Genomic DNA, 18,286 nt, shown 5'->3' with positions numbered 1-18,286 from the left:
CGTCAATAAGAATGTCCAAGGGATACAGTAAACCTGAAGTGAAGCACCGGAATCTATAAGTAGAGTTACAGGAATGGTTCAAAACATAGTCTGTAAGAAGAGTCAGTCTTCTTGTACGTCAGTCGACATTGTACCTTTTGTATTTAATTCCGATGCAATTTCTGTGTTTCATAGTCAACAAGAAGGTCCAAGGGATACAGTAAACCTGAAGTGAAGTATCGGAATCTATAACTAGTGTCACAGGAGTGGTTCAAAACATAGACAGTAGGAAGAGTCAGTCTTCTCGTACTTAAGTCTGCATTGTGCCTTTTCTATTTTATTCCGATGCAATTTCTGTGTTTCATCGTCAATAGGAAGGTCCAAGGGATACAGTAAACCGGGAGTGAAGCATCGAATCTATAACTAGTGACACAGGAATGGTTCAAATCATAGACAGTAGGAAGAGTCAGTCTTCTTGTACTTAAGTCGGCATTGTGCCTTTTGCATTTAATTCCGATGCAATTTCTGTGTTTCATCGTCAATAAGAAACTCAGAGGGATACAGTAGACCTGAAGTGAAGCATCGGAATCTGTAACTAGTGTCACAGGAATGGTCAAAGCGTAGACAGTAGGAAGAGTCAGTCTTGTTGTACTTAAGTCGGCATTGTGCCTTTTGTATTTTATTCCGAAGAAATTTCTGTGTTTCATCGTCTATAAGAAGGTCTGAGGGATACAGTAAACCTGCAGTGAAGCATCGGAATCTGTAACTAGTGTCACAGGAATGGTTCAAATCATAGACAGTAGGAAGAGTCAGTCTTCTTGTACGTAAGTCGCCATTGTGCCTTTTGTATTAAGTTCCGATGCAATTTCTGTGTTTGATCGTAAATACGAAGGTCCAAGGGATACAGTAAACCTGGAGTGAAGCACCGGAATATATAACTAGTGTCACAGGAATGGTTCAAAACATAGTCAGTAAGAAGAGTCAGGCTTCTTGTACTTAAGTCGGCATTGTCCCTTTTGTATTTAAGTCCGTTGCAATTTCTGTGTTTTATCGTCAATAAGAAGGTCAGAGGGAGACAGTAAACCTGGAGTGAAGCATCGGAATCTATAACTAGTGACACAGGAATAGTAAAAACATAGAAAGTAGGAACAGTCAGTCTTCTTGTACTTAGGTCGGCGTTGTGCTTTCTCTATTTAATTCCGATGCAATTGCTGTGTTTCATCGTCAATAAGAAGGTCCAAGGGATACAGTAAGCCTGAATTGAAGCATCGGGATCTGTAACTAATGTCACAGGAATAGTTCAAAGCATAGTCAGTAAGAAGAGTCAGTGTTCTTGTACTTAAGTCGGCATTGTGCTTTTGTATTTAATTCCGATGCAATTTCTGTGTTTCATCGTCAATACGGAGGTCCAGGGGATACAGTAAACCTGCAGTGAAGCATTGGAATCTGTAACTAGTGTCACAGAAATGGTTCAAACATAGACAGTGAGAAGAGTCAGTCTTCTTGTACTTAAGTCGGCATTGTGCCTTTTGTATTTAATTCCGATGCAATTTCTGTGTTTAATTGTCAATAAGAAGGTCAGAGAGGTACAGTAAACCTGAAGTGAAGCATCGGAATCTGAAAGTAGTGTCACAGGAATGGTTCAGAACATAGACAGTAAGAAGAGTCAGTCTTCTTGTACTTAAGTCGGCATTATGCCTTTTGTATTTAATTCCGATGAAATTTCTGTGTTTCATCGTCAATAAGTAGGTCCAAGGGATCCAGGAAACCTGAAGGAAGCACCGGAATATATAACTAGTGTCACAGGAACGGTTCGAAACATAGTCAGTAAGAATAGTCAGTCTTCTTGTACTTAATTCGGCACTGTGCATTTTGTAATTAATTCCGACGCCATTTCTGTGTATCATCGTCAATAAGAACGACAGAGGGATACAGTAAATCTGAAGTTAAGCATCGGAATCTATAACTAGTGTCACAGGAATGGTTCAAAACATAGACAGTAGGAAGAGTCAGTCTTATTGTACTTAAGGCGGCATTGTGCCTTTTGTATTTTATTCCGTTGCAATTTCTGTGTTTCATCGTCTATAAGAAGGTCTGAGGGATACAGTAAACCTGCAGTGAAGCATCGGAATCTGTAACTAGTGTCACAGGAATGGTTCAAATCATAGACAGTAGGAAGAGTCAGTCTTCTTGTACGTAAGTCGCCATTGTGCCTTTTGTATTAAGTTCCGATGCAATTTCTGTGTTTGATCGTAAATACGAAGGTCCAAGGGATACAGTAAACCTGGAGTGAAGCACCGGAATATATAACTAGTGTCACAGGAATGGTTCAAAACATAGTCAGTAAGAAGAGTCAGGCTTCTTGTACTTAAGTCGGCATTGTCCCTTTTGTATTTAAGTCCGTTGCAATTTCTGTGTTTTATCGTCAATAAGAAGGTCAGAGGGAGACAGTAAACCTGGAGTGAAGCATCGGAATCTATAACTAGTGACACAGGAATAGTAAAAACATAGAAAGTAGGAACAGTCAGTCTTCTTGTACTTAGGTCGGCGTTGTGCTTTCTCTATTTAATTCCGATGCAATTGCTGTGTTTCATCGTCAATAAGAAGGTCCAAGGGATACAGTAAGCCTGAATTGAAGCATCGGGATCTGTAACTAATGTCACAGGAATAGTTCAAAGCATAGTCAGTAAGAAGAGTCAGTGTTCTTGTACTTAAGTCGGCATTGTGCTTTTGTATTTAATTCCGATGCAATTTCTGTGTTTCATCGTCAATACGGAGGTCCAGGGGATACAGTAAACCTGCAGTGAAGCATTGGAATCTGTAACTAGTGTCACAGAAATGGTTCAAACATAGACAGTGAGAAGAGTCAGTCTTCTTGTACTTAAGTCGGCATTGTGCCTTTTGTATTTAATTCCGATGCAATTTCTGTGTTTAATTGTCAATAAGAAGGTCAGAGAGGTACAGTAAACCTGAAGTGAAGCATCGGAATCTGAAAGTAGTGTCACAGGAATGGTTCAGAACATAGACAGTAAGAAGAGTCAGTCTTCTTGTACTTAAGTCGGCATTATGCCTTTTGTATTTAATTCCGATGAAATTTCTGTGTTTCATCGTCAATAAGTAGGTCCAAGGGATCCAGGAAACCTGAAGGAAGCACCGGAATATATAACTAGTGTCACAGGAACGGTTCGAAACATAGTCAGTAAGAATAGTCAGTCTTCTTGTACTTAATTCGGCACTGTGCATTTTGTAATTAATTCCGACGCCATTTCTGTGTATCATCGTCAATAAGAACGACAGAGGGATACAGTAAATCTGAAGTTAAGCATCGGAATCTATAACTAGTGTCACAGGAATGGTTCAAAACATAGACAGTAGGAAGAGTCAGTCTTATTGTACTTAAGGCGGCATTGTGCCTTTTGTATTTTATTCCGTTGCAATTTCTGTGTTTCATCGTCAATAAGAAGGTCTGAGGGATACAGTAAACCCGAAGCGAAGCATCGGAATCTATCACTAGTGTCACAGGAATGGTTCAAACATAGACAGTGAGAAGAGTCAGTCTTCTTGTACTTAATTCGGCATTGTGCCTTTTGTATTTAATTCCGATGCAATTTCTGTGTTTCATCGTCAATAAGAAGGTCAGAGGGATACAGTAAGCCTGAAGTGAAGCATCGGAATCTGAAACTAGTGTCACAGGAATGGTTCAAATCATAGACAGTAGGAAGAGTCAGTCTTCTTGTACTTAAGTCGGCATTGTGCCTTTTGTATTTAATTCCGATGCAATTTCTGTGTTTCATCGTCAATAAGTAGGTTCAAGGGATCCAGGAAACCTGAAGTGAAGCACCGGAATATATAACTAGTGTCACAGGAATGGTTCAAAACATAGTCAGTAAGAAGAGTCAGTCTTCTTGTACTTAAGTCGCTATTGTGCCTTTTGTATTAAAGTCCGATGCAATTTCTGTGTTTCATCGTAAATAAGAAGGTCCAAGGGATACAGTATACCTGGAGTGAATCATCGGAATCTATAACTAGTGTCACAGGAATGGTTCAAATCGTAGACAATAAGAAGAGTCAGTCTTCTTGTTCTTAAGTCGGCATTGTCCCTTTTGTATTTAATTCCGTTGCAATTTCTGTGTTTCATCGTCAATAAGAAGGTCAGAGGGATACAGTAAACCTGAAGTGAAGCATCGGAATCTGTAACTAGTGTCACAGGAATGGTAAAAACATAGAAAGTAGGAAGAGTCAGTCTTCTTGTACTTAACTCGGCATTGGCCTTCTCAATTTAATTCCGATGCAATTGCTGTGTTTCATCGTCAATAAGATGGTCCAAGGGATACAGTAAACCTGAAGTGAAGCATCGGAATCTATAACTAGTGTCACAGGAATGGTTCAAAGCATAGACAGTAAGAAGAGTCAGTCTAATTGTACTTAAGTCGGCATTGTGCCTTTTGTATTTTATTCCGATGCCTTTTCTGTGTTTCATCGTACATGAGAAGGTCTGAGGGATACAGTAAACCTGAATTGAAGCATCGGAATCTATAACTAGTGTCACAGGAATGGATCAAACATAGACAGTGAGAAGAGTCAGTCTACTTGTACTTAAGTCGGCATTGTGCCTTTTGGATTTAATTCCGGTGCAATTTCTGGGTTTCATCGTCAATAAGAAGGTCAGAGGGATACAGTAAACCTGAAGTGAATCACCGGAATATATAACTAGTGTCACAGGAATGGTTCAAAACATAGTCAGTAAGAAGAGTCAGTCTTCTTGTCCGTAAGTCGCCATTGTGCCTTTTGTATTAAATTCCGATGTAATTTCTGTGTTTCATCGTAATTAAGAAGGTCCAAGGGATACAGTAAACCTGGAGTGAATCATCGGAATCTATAACTAGTGCCACAGGAATGATTTAAATCATAGACAGTAAGAGGAGTCAGTCCTCTTGTACTTAAGTCGTCATTGTCCCTTTTGTATTTAATTCCGTTGCAATTTCTGTGTTTCATCGTCAATAAGAAGGTCAGAGGGATACAGTAAACCTGAAGTGAAGCATCGGAATCTATAACTAGTGTCACAGGAATGGTAAAAACATAGAAAGTAGGAAGAGTCAATCTTCTTGTACTTAAGTCGGCATTGTGCCTTCTCTATTTAATTCCAATGCAATTGCTGTGTTTCATCGTCAATAAGAAGGTCCAAGGGATACAGTAAACCTGAAGTGAAGCATCGGAATCTATAACTAGTGTCACAGGAATGGTTCAAAGCATAGTCAGTGAGAAGAGTTAGTGTTCTTGTACCTAAGTCGGCATTGTGCCTCTTGTATTTAATTCCGATGCAATTTCTGTGTTTCATCGTCAATAAGAAGGTCCAAGGGATACAGTAAACCTGCAGTTAAGCATCGGAATCTGTAACTAGTGTCACAGGAATGGTTCAAAACGTAGACAGTAACATGAGTCAGTCTTCTTGTACTTAAGTCGGCATTGTGCCTTTTTTGTTTAATTCCGATGCAATTTCTGTGTTTCATCGTCAATAAGAAGGTCCAAGGTATACAGTAAACCTAGAGTGAAGCATCAGAATCTATTACTAGTGTCACAGGAATGGTTCAAAACATAGTCAGTAAGAAGAGTCAGTCTTCTTGTACTGAAGTCGGCATTGTGCTTTTTGTATTTAATTCCGATGCAATTTCTGTGTTTCATCGTCAATAAGAAGGTCCAAGGGATACAGTAAACCGGGAGTGAAGCATCGGAATCTATAACTAGTGACACAGAAATCGTTCAAAACATAGTCAGTAAGAAGAGTCAGTGTTCTTGTACTTAAGTCGGCATTGTGCCTTTTGTATCGAATTCCGATGCAATTTCTGTGTTTCATCGTCAATAACAAGGTCCAAGGGATACAGTGAACCTGGAGTGAACCATCGGAATCTATAACTAGTGTCACAGGAATGAATCAAAACATAGTCGGTAAGAAGTGTCAGTCTTCTTGTACTAAGGTCGGCATTGTGCCTTGTGTATTTAATTCCGATGCAATTTCTGTGTTTCATCGTCACTAAGTTGGTCCAATTGATCCAGTGAACCTGAAGTGAAGCACCGGAATATATAACTAGTGTCACAGGAATGGTTAAAAGCATAGTGAGTAAGAAGAGTCAGTCTTCTTGTACTTAAGTCGCCATTGTGCCTTTTGTATTAAATTCCGATGCAATTTCTGTGCTTCATCGTCTATAAGAAGGTAGAAGGGATACAGTAAACCTGAAGTGAAGCATCGGAATCTATAACTAGTGTCACAGGAATGGTTCAAAACATAGACAGAAGAAGTGTCAGTCTTCTTGTACTTATGTCGGCATTGTCCCTTTTGAATTTAATTCCGTTGCAATTTCTGTGTTTCATCGTTAATAAGAAGGTCAGAGGGATACAGTAAACCTGAAGTGAAGCATCGGAATCTATAACTAGTGTCACAGGAATGGTAAAAACATAGAAAGTAGGAAGAGTCAGTCTTCTTGTACTTAAGTCGGCATTTTACCTTCTCTAATTAATTCCGATGCAATTGTTGTGTTTCATCCTCAATAAGAAGGTCCAAGGGATACAGTAAACCTGGTATGAAGCATCGGAATCTATAACTAGTGTCACAGGAGTGGTTCAAAGCATAGTCAGTAAGAACAGTCAGTCTTCTTGTACTAAAGTCGGCATTGTGCCCTTTGTATTTAATTACGATGCAATTTCTGTGTTTCATCGTCAATAAGAAGGTCCAAGCGATACAGTAAACCGGGAGTGAAGCATCGGAATCTATAACTAGTGTCACAGAAATGGTTTAAAACATAGTCAGTAAAAAGAGTCAGTCTTCTTGTACTTAAGTCGGCATTGTGCCTTTTGTATTTAATTCCGATGCAATTTCTGTGTTTCATTGTCAATAAGAAGGTCACAGGGATACAGTAAACCTGCAGTGAAGCATCGGAATCTGTAACTAGTGTCACAGGAATGGTTCAAAACATAGACAGTAAGACGAGTCAGTCATTTTGTACTTAAGTCGGCATTGTGCATTTTTTATTTAATTCCGATGCAATTTCTGTGTTTCATCGTCAATAAGAAGGTCCAAGGGATACAGTAAACCTAGAGGGAAGCATCGGAAACTATTACTAGAGTCACAGGAATGGTTCAAAACATAGACAGTAAGAAGAGTCAGTCTTCTTGTACTTAATTCGGCATTGTGCATTTTGTCTTTAATTCCGACGCAATTTCTGTGTTTCATCGTCAATAAGAACGTCAGAGGGATACAGTAAATCTGAAGTGAAGCATCGGAATCTATAACTAGTGTCACAGGAATGGTTCAAAACATAGTCAGTAAGAACAGTCAGTCTTCTTGTACTAAAGTCGGCATTGTGCTTTTTGTATGTAATTCCGATGCAATTTCTGTGTTTCATCGTCAATAAGAAGGTCCAAGGGATACAGTAAACCGGGAGTGAAGCATCGGAATCTATAACTAGTGACACAGAAATGGTTCAAAACATAGTCAGTAAGAAGAGTCAGTCTTCTTGTACTTAAGTCGGCATTGTGGCTTTTGTATCAAATTCCGATGCAGATTCTGTGTTTCATCGTCAATAAGAAGGTCCAAGGGATACAGTAAACCTGGTGTGAAGCATCGGAATCTATAACTAGTGGCACAGGAATGGTTCAAAACATAGTCAGTGAGAACAGTCAGTCTTCTTGTACTAAAGTCGGCATTGTGCCTTTTGTATTTAATTACGATGCAATTTCTGTGTTTCATCGTTAATAAGAAGGTCAGAGGGATACAGTAAACCTGAAGTGAACATCGGAATCTGTAACTAGTGTCACAGGAAATTTTCATAACATAGTCAGTAAGAAAACCGGCGTTCTACGGATCGGAGCGTGGAATGTCAGATCCCTTAATCGGGCAGGTAGGTTAGAAAATTTAAAAAGGGAAATGGATAGGTTGAAGTTAGATATAGTGGGAATTAGTGAAGTTCGGTGGCAGGAGGAACAAGACTTCTGGTCAGGTGACTACAGGGTTATAAACACAAAATCAGATAGGGGTAATGCAGGAGTAGGTTTAATAATGAATAGGAAAATAGGAATGCGGGTAAGCTACTACAAACAGCATAGTGAACGCATTATTGTGGCCAAGATAGATACGAAGCCCACACCTACTACAGTAGTACAAGTTTATATGCCAACTAGCTCTGCAGATGACGAAGAAATTGAAGAAATGTATGATGAAATAAAAGAAATTATTCAGATTGTGAAGGGAGACGAAAATTTAATAGTCATGGGTGACTGGAATTCGAGTGTAGGAAAAGGGAGAGAAGGAAACATAGTAGGTGAATATGGATTGAGGGACAGAAATGAAAAAGGAAGCCGCCTGGTAGAATTTTGCACAGAGCACAACATAATCATAACTAACACTTGGTTTAAGAATCATGAAAGAAGGTTGTATACATGGAAGAACCCTGGAGATACTAAAAGGTATCAGATAGATTATATAATTGTAAGACAGAGATTTAGGAACCAGGTTTTAAATTGTAAGACATTTCCAGGGGCAGATGTGGACTCTGACCACAATCTATTGGTTATGACCTGTAGATTAAAACTGAAGAAGCTGCAAAAAGGTGGGAATTTAAGGAGATGGGACCTGGATAAACTAAAAGAACCGGAGGTTGTACAGAGATTCAGGGAGAGCATAAGGGAGCAATTGACAGGAATGGGGGAAACAAATACAGTAGAAGAAGAATGGGTAGCTTTGAGGGATGAAGTAGTGAAGGCAGCAGAGGATCAAGTAGGTAAAAAGACGAGGGCTAGTAGAAATCCTTGGGTAACAGAAGAAATATTGAATTTAATTGATGAAAGGAGGAAATATAAAAATGCAGTAAGTGAAACAGGCAAAAAGGAATACAAACGTCTCAAAAATGAGATCGACAGGAAGTGCAAAATGGCTAAGCAGGGATGGCTAGAGGACAAATGTAAGGATGTAGAGGCCTATCTCACTAGGGGTAAGATAGATACCGCCTACAGGAAAATTAAAGAGACCTTTGGAGATAAGAGAACGACTTGTATGAATATCAAGAGCTCAGATGGAAACCCAGTTCTAAGCAAAGAAGGGAAAGCAGAAAGGTGGAAGGAGTATATAGAGGGCCTATACAAGGGCGATGTACTTGAGGACAATATTATGGAAATGGAAGAGGATGTAGATGAAGATGAAATGGGAGATATGATACTGCGTGAAGAGTTTGACAGAGCACTGAAAGACCTGAGTCGAAACAAGGCCCCCGGAGTAGACAATATTCCATTGGAACTACTGACGGCCGTGGGAGAGCCAGTCCTGACAAAACTCTACCATCTGGTGAGCAAGATGTATGAGACAGGCGAAATACCCTCAGACTTCAAGAAGAATATAATAATTCCAATCCCAAAGAAAGCAGGTGTTGACAGATGTGAAAATTACCGAACTATCAGCTTAATAAGTCACAGCTGCAAAATACTAACACGAATTCTTTACAGACGAATGGAAAAACTGGTAGAGGCCAACCTCGGGGAAGATCAGTTTGGATTCCGTAGAAACATTGGAACACGTGAGGCAATACTGACCTTACGACTTATCTTAGAAGAAAGATTAAGGAAAGGCAAACCTACGTTTCTAGCATTTGTAGACTTAGAGAAAGCTTTTGACAATGTTGACTGGAATACTCTCTTCCAAATTCTAAAGGTGGCAGGGGTAAAATACAGGGAGCGAAAGGCTATTTACAATTTGTACAGAAACCAGATGGCAGTTATAAGAGTCGAGGGACATGAAAGGGAAGCAGTGGTTGGGAAGGGAGTAAGACAGGGTTGTAGCCTCTCCCCGATGTTGTTCAATCTGTATATTGAGCAAGCGGTAAAGGAAACAAAAGAAAAATTCGGAGTAGGTATTAAAATTCATGGAGAAGAAATAAAAACTTTGAGGTTCGCCGATGACATTGTAATTCTGTCAGAGACAGCAAAGGACTTGGAAGAGCAGTTGAATGGAATGGACAGTGTCTTGAAAGGAGGATATAAGATGAACATCAACAAAAGCAAAACAAGGATAATGGAATGTAGTCTAATTAAGTCGGGTGATGCTGAGGGAATTAGATTAGGAAATGAGGCACTTAAAGTAGTAAAGGAGTTTTGCTATTTGGGGAGCAAAATAACTGATGATGGTCGAAGTAGAGAAGATATAAAATGTAGGCTGGCAATGGCAAGGAAAGCGTTTCTGAAGAAGAGAAATTTGTTAACATCCAGTATTGATTTAAGTGTCAGGAAGTCATTTCTGAAAGTATTCGTATGGAGTGTAGCCATGTATGGAAGTGAAACATGGACGATAACCAGTTTGGACAAGAAGAGAATAGAAGCTTTCGAAATGTGGTGCTACAGAAGAATGCTGAAGATTAGATGGGTAGATCACGTAACTAATGAGGAAGTATTGAATAGGATTGGGGAGAAGAGAAGTTTGTGGCACAACGTGACCAGAAGAAGGGATCGGTTGGTAGGACATGTTCTGAGGCATCAAGGGATCACCAATTTAGTATTGGAGGGCAGCGTGGAGGGTAAAAATCGTAGAGGGAGACCAAGAGATGAATACACTAAGCAGATTCAGAAGGATGTAGGTTGCAGTAGGTACTGGGAGATGAAAAAGCTTGCACAGGATAGAGTAGCATGGAGAGCTGCATCAAACCAGTCTCAGGACTGAAGACCACAACAACAACAGTCAGTAAGAAGAGTCAGTCTTCTTGTACTTAAGTCGGCATTGTGCCTTTTGTATTTAATTCCGATGCCATTTCTGTGGTTCATCGTCAATAAGAAGGTCCAACAGATACAGTAAACCTGGTGTGAAGCATTGGAATCTATAACTAGTGTCACAGGAATGAATCAAAACATAGTCAGTAAGAAGAGTCAGTCTTCTTATACCAAAGTCGGCAATGTGCCTTTTGTATTTAACTCCGATGCAATTTCTGTGTTTCATCGTCATTAAGAGGGTCCAAGGGATACAGTAAACCAAGACTGAAGCATCGGAATCTATTACTAGTGTCACAGGGATGGTTCAAAACATAGACAGTAAGAAGAGTCAGTCTTCTTGTACATAATTCGGCGTTGTGCATTTTGTATTTAATTCCGACGCAATTTCTGTGTTTCATCGTCAATAAGAACGTCAGAGGGATACAGTAAATCTGAAGTGAAGCATCGGAATACATAACTAGTGTCACAGGAATGGTTCAAAACGTAGTCAGTAAGAAGAGTCAGTCTTCTTGTACTTAATTCGGCATTGTGCATTTTGTATTTAATTCCGACGCAATATCTGTGTTTCATCGTCAATAAGAAGGTCCAAGGGATACAGTAAACCTGGAGTGAAGCATCGGAATCTATAACTAGTGTCACAGGAATGAATCAAAACATAGTCAGTAAGAAGAGTCAGTCTTCTTGTACTTATGTCGGCATTGTAACTTTTGTATTTAAGTCCGATGCAATTTCTGTGTTTCATCGTCAATAAGAAGGTCAGAGGGATACAGTAAACCTGAAGTGAAGCATCGGATCTATAACTAGTGTCACAGGAATGGTACAAAGCATAGTCAGTAAGAAGAGTCAGTGTTCTTATACTTAAATCGGCATTGTGCCCTTTGTATTTAAATCCGATGCAATTTCTGTGTTTCATCGTCAATAAGCAGGTCACAGGGATACAGTAAACCTGCAGGGAAGCATCGGAATCTGTAACTAGTGTCACAGGAATGGTTCAAAACATAGACAGTAAGATGAGTCAGTCTTCTTGTACTTAAGTCGGCATTGTGCCTTTTTTATTTAATTCCGATGCAATTTCTGTGTTTCATCGTCAATAAGGGGGTCCAAGGGATACAGTAAACCTAGAGTGAAGCATCGGAATCTGTTACTAGTGTCACAGGAATGGTTCAACACATAGACAGTAAGAAGAGTCAGTCTTCTTGTACTTAATTCGGCATTGTGCATTTTGTATTTAATTCCGATGCAATTTCTGTGTTTCATCGTCAATAAGAACGTCAGAGGGATACAGTAAATCTGAAGTGAAGCATCGGAATCTATAACTAGTGTCACAGGAATGGTTCAAAACATAGTCAGTAAGGACAGTCAGTCTTCTAGTACTAAAGTCGGCATTGTGCCTTTTGTATTTAATTCCGATGCAATTTCTGTGTTTCATCGTCAATAAGAAAGTCCAAGGGATACAGTAACCCGGGAGTGAAGCATCGGAATCTATAACTAGTGTCACAGAAATTGTTCAAAAAATAGTCAGTAAGAAGAGTCAGTCTTCTTGTACTTAAATCGTCATTATGCCTTTTGTATTTAAATCCGATGCAATTTCTGTGTTTCATCGTCAACAAGAAGGTCCAAGGGATACAGTAAACCTGGTGTGAAGCATCGGAATCTACAACTAGTGTCAGAGGAATGAATTAAAACATAGTCAGTAAGAAGAGTCAGTCTTCTTGTACCAAAGTCGGCAATGTGCCTTTTGTATTTAATTCCGATGCAATTTCTGTGTTTCATCGTCATTAAGGGATTCAGTAAACCAAGAGTGAAGCATCGGAATCTATTACTAGTGTCACAGGAGTGGTTCAAAACATAGACAGTAAGAAGAGTCAGTCTTCTTGAACTTAATTCGGCATTGTGCACTTTGTATTTAATTCCGACGCAATTTCTGTGTTTCATCGTCAATAAGAACGTCAGAGGGATACAGTACATTGAAGTGAAGCATCGGAATCCATAACTAGTGTCACAGGTATGGTTCAAAACATAGTAAGAAGAGTCAGTCTTCTTGTACATAAGTCGGCATTGTGATTTTTTGTATTTAATTCCAATGCAATTTCTGTGTTTCATCGTCAATAAGAAGGTCCAAGGGATACTGAAAACCTGGAGTGAAGCATCGGAATCTATAAGTAGTGTCACAGGAATGCTTCAAATCATAGACAGTAAGATGAGTCAGTCTTCTTGTACTTAATTCGGCACTGTGCCTTTTGGATTCAATTCCGATGCGATTTTTGTGTTTCATCGTTAATAAGAAGGTCAGAGGGATACAGTAAACCTGAAGTGAAGCATCGGAATCTAAAACTAGTGTCACAGGAATGGTTCATAACATAGTCAGTAAGAAGAGTCATTCTTCTTGTTCTTAAGTCGGCATTGTCCCTTTTGTATTTAATTCCGTTGCAATTTCTGTGTTTCATCGTCAATAAGGTCAGAGGGATACAGTAAACCTGAAGTGAAGCATCGGAATCTATAACTAGTGTCACAGGAATGGTAAAAACATAGAAAGTAGGAAGAGTCAGTCTTCTTGTACTTAAGCCGGCATTATGACTTCTCTAATTAATTCCGATGCAATTGCTGTGTTTCATCGTCAATAAGACGGTCCAAGGGATACAGTAAACCTGAAGTGAGGCATCGGAATCTATAAGTAGTGTCACAGGAATGGTTTAAAGCATAGTCACTAAGAAGAGTCAGTTTTCTTGTACTTAAGTCGACATTGTGCCTTTTGTATTTAATTCCGAAGCAATTTCTGTGTTTCATCGTCAATAAGAAGGTCACAGGGATACAGTAAACCTGCAGTGAAGCATCGGAATCTGTAACTAGTGTCACAGGAATGGTTCAAAACATAGACAGTAAGATGAGTCAGTCTTCCTGTACTTAAGTCGGCAATGTGCCTTTTGTATTTAATTCCGATGCAATTTCTGTGTTTCATCGTCAATAAGAAGGTCCAGGGGATACAGTAAACCGGGAGTGAAGCATCGGAATCTAAAACTAGTGTCACAGAAATGGTTCAAAACGTAGTCAGTAAGAAGAGTCAGTCTTCTTGTACCAAAGTCGGCAATGTGCCTTTTGTATTTAATTCCGATGCAATTTCTGTGTTTCATCGTCATTACGAGGGTCCAAGGGATACACTAAACCAAGAGTGAAGCATCGGAATCTATTACTAGTGTCACAGGAATGGTTCAAAACATACACAGTAAGAAGAGTCAGTCTTCGTGAACATAATTCGACATTGTGCCTTTTGTATTTAAGTCCGATGCAAATTCTGTGTTTCATCGTCAATAAGAAGGTCACAGGGATACAGTAAACCTGCAGGGAAGCATCGGAATCTATTACTAGTGTCACAGGAATGGTTGAAAACATAGACAGTAAGATGAGTCAGTCTTCTTGTACTTAATTCGGCACTGTGCCTTTTGGATTTAATTCCGATGCGATTTTTGTGTTTCATCGTTACTAAGAGGGTCAGAGGGATACAGTAAACCTGAAGTGAAGCATCGGAATCTAAAACTAGTGTCACAGGAATGGTTCACAACATAGTCAGTAAGAAGAGTCATTCTTCTTGTTCTTAAGTCGGCATTGTCCCTTTTGTATTTAATTCCGTTGCAATTTCTGTGTTTCATCGTCAATAAGGTCAGAGGGATACAGTAAACCTGAAGTGAAGCATCGGAATCTATAACTAGTCTCACAGGAATGGTAAAAACATAGAAAGTAGGAAGAGTCAGTCTTCTTGTACTTAAGTCGGCATTGTGACTTCTCTAATTAATTCCGATGCAATTGCTGTGTTTCATCGTCAATAAGACGGTCCAAGGGATACAGTAAACCTGAAGTGAGGCATCGGAATCTATAAGTAGTGTCACAGGAATGGTTCAAAGCATAGTCACTAAGAAGAGTCAGTTTTCTTGTACTTAAGTCGGCATTGTGCCTTTTGTATTTTATTCCGAAGCAATTTCTGTGTTTAATCGTCAATAAGAACGTCACAGGGATACAGTAAACCTGCAGTGAAGCATCGGAATCTGTAACTAGTGTCACAGGAATGGTTCAAAACATAGACAGTAAGATGAGTCAGTCTTCTTGTACTTAAGTCGGCATTGTGCCTTTTTTATTTAATTCCGATGCTATTTCTGTGTTTCATCGTTAACAAGAAGGTCCAAGGGATACAGTAAACCTAGAGTGAAGCATGGGAATCTATTACTAGTGTCACAGGAATGGTTCAAAGCATAGACAGTAAGAACAGTCAGTCTTCTTGTACTAAAGTCGGCATTGTGCCTTTTGTATTTAATTCCGATGCAATTTCTGTGTTTCATCGTCAATAAGAAGGTCCAAGGGATACAGTAAACCGGGAGTGAAGCATCGGAATCTATAACTAGTGTCACAGAAATGGTTCAAAACATAGTCAGTAAGAAGAGTCAGTCTTCTTGTACCAAAGTCGGCAATGTGCCTTTTGTATTTAATTCCGATGCAATTTCTGTGTTTCATCGTCATTACGAGGGTCCAAGGGATACAGTAAACCAAGAGTGAAGGATCGGAATCTATTACTAGTGTCACAGGAATGGTTCAAAACATAGACAGTAAGAAGAGTCAGACTGTTTGAACATAATTCGACATTGTGCCTTTTGTATTTAAGTCCGATGCAAATTCTGTGTTTCATCGTCAATAAGAAGGTAAGAGGGAAACAGTAAACCTAAAGTGAAGCATCGGAATCTACAACTAGTGTCACAGGAATGGTTCAAAACATAGTCAGTAGGAAGAGTCAGTCTTCTTGTACTTAAGTCGGCATTGTGCCTTTCCTATTTAATTCCTATGCAATTTCTGTGTTTCATCGTCAATAAGAAGGTCCAAGGGATATAGTAAACCTGGAGTGAAGCATCGGAATCTATAACTAGTGTCACAGGAATGGTTCTAACATAGACAGTAAGTAGAGCCAGTCTTCTTGTACTTAAGTCGGCATTGTGCCTTTTTTATTTAATTCCGATGCAATTTCTGTGTTTCATCGTCAATAAGAAGGTCAGAGGGATACAGTAAACCAGAAGTGAAGCATCGGAATCTATAACTAGTGTCACAGGAATGGTTCAAAACATAGTCAGTACAAAGAGTCAGTCTTCTTGTACGTAAGTCGGCATTGTGCCTTTCGTATTTAATTCCGATGCAATTTCTGTGCTTCATCGTCAATGAGAAGGTACAAGGGATACAGTAAACCTAGAGTGAAGCATCGGAATCTATAACTAGTGTCACAGGAATGGTAAAAACATAGAAAGTAGGAAGAGTCAGTCTTCTTGTACTTAAGTCGGCATTGTGACTTCTCTAAATAATTCCGATGCAATTGCTGTGTTTCATCGTCAATAAGACGGTCCAAGGGATACAGTAAACCTAGAGTGAAGCATGGGAATCTATTACTAGTGTCACAGGAATGGTTCAAAACATAGACAGTAAGAACAGTCAGTCTTCTTGTACTAAAGTCGGCATTGTGCCTTTTGTATTTAATTCCGATGCAATTTCTGTGTTTCATCGTCAATAAGAAGGTCCAAGGGATACAGTAAACCGGGAGTGAAGCATCGGAATCTATAACTAGTGTCACAGATATGGTTCAAAACATAGTCAGTAAGAAGAGTCAGTCTTCTTGAACATAATTCGACATTGTGCCTTTTGTATTTAAGTCCGATGCAAATTCTGTGTTTCATCGTCAATAAGAAGGTAAGAGGGATACAGTAAACCTAAAGTGAAGCATCGGAATCTATAACTAGTGTCACAGGAATGGTTCAAAACATAGACAGTAGGAAGAGTCAGTCTTCTTGTACTTAAGTCGGCATTGTGCCTTTTCTATTTAATTCCTATGCAATTTCTGTGTTTCATCGTCAATAAGAAGGTCCAAGGGATATAGTAAACCTGGAGTGAAGCATCGGAATCTGTAACTAGTGTCACAGGAATGGTTCTAACATAGACAGTAAGTAGAGCCAGTCTTCTTGTACTTAAGTCGGCATTGTGCCTTGTTTATTTAATTCCGATGCAATTTTTGTGTTTCATCGTCAATAAGAAGGTCCAAGGGATACTGTAAACCTGGACTGAAGCATCGGAATCTATAACTAGTGTCACATGAATGGTTCAAAGCACAGACAGTAAGAAGAGTCAGTTTTCTTGTACTTAAGTGGGCATTGTGTCTTTTGTATTTAATTCCTATGAAATTTCTGTGTTTCATCGTCAATAAGAAGGTCAGAGGGATACAGTAGATCTGAAGTGAAGCATCGGAATCTATAACTAGTGTCACAGGATTGGTTCATACGTAGTCAGTAAGAAGAGTCAGTCTTCTTGTACTTATGTCGGCATTGTGCCTTTTGCATTTAATTCCGATACAATTTCTGTGATTCATCGTCAATAACAAGGTCCAAGGGATACAGTTAACCTGGAGAGAAGCACCGGAATCTATAACTAGTGACACAGGGATGGTTCAAAGCATAGACAGTGAGAAGAGTCAGTATTCTTGTACTTAAGTCGGCATTGTGCCTTTTGTATTTAATTCCGATGCAATTTCTGTGCTTCATCGTCAATAAGAAGGTCCAGGGGATACAGTAAACCTGAAGTGAAGCACCGGAATCTATAACAAGTGTTACAGGAATGGTTCAAAGCATAGTCGGTAAGAAGAGTCAGTCTTCTTGTACTTAAGTCGGCATTGCGCCTTTTGTATTTAATTCCGATGCAATTTCTGTGTTTCATCTTCATTAAGAAGTTCCAAGGGATACAGTAAACCAGAAGGGAGGCATCAGAGTCTATAACTAGTGTCACAGGAATCGTTCAAAACATAGTCAGTAAGAAGAATCAGTCTTCTTGCACATAAGTCGGCATTGTGCCTTTTGTATTTAATTCCGATGCAATTTCTGTGCTTCATCGTCAATGAGAAGGTACAAGGGATACAGTAAACCTGAAGTGAAGCATCGGAATCTATAACTAGTGTCACAGGAATGGTTCAAAACGTAGACAGTAGGAAGTGTCAGTCTTCTTGTACTTAAGTCGGCATTGTGCCTTTTCTATTTAATTCCTATGCAATTTCTTTGTTTCATCGTTAATAAGAACGTGCAAGGGATATAGTAAACCTGGAGTGAAGCATCGGAATCTATAACTAGTGTCACAGGAATGGTTCAAAACATAGACAGTGAGTAGAGTCAGTCTTCTTGTACTTAGGTCGGCATTGTGCCTTTTTTATTTAATTCCGATGCAATTCCTGTGTTTCATCGGCAATAAGAAGGTCAGAGGGATACAGTAAATCTGAAGTGAAGCATCGGAATCTATAACTAGTGTCACAGGAATGGTTCAAAACATAGTCAGTAAGAAGCGTCAGTCTACTTGTACTTAAGTCGGCATTGTGCCTTTTGTATTGGATTCCGATGCAATTTCTATGTTTCATCGTCAATAAGAAGTTCCAAGGGATACAGTAAACCTGAAGTGAAGCATCAGAATCTATAACTAGTGTCACAGGAATGGTTTAAAACACAGTCAGTAAGAAGAGTCCGTCTTCTTGTACTTAAGTCGGCATTGTGCCTTT

This window comes from Schistocerca americana, chromosome X (genome assembly GCF_021461395.2).
Source record: "Schistocerca americana isolate TAMUIC-IGC-003095 chromosome X, iqSchAmer2.1, whole genome shotgun sequence".
NCBI classification, from domain to species: domain Eukaryota; kingdom Metazoa; phylum Arthropoda; class Insecta; order Orthoptera; family Acrididae; genus Schistocerca; species Schistocerca americana.
Note: the sequence above shows the minus strand (reverse complement) of the source record.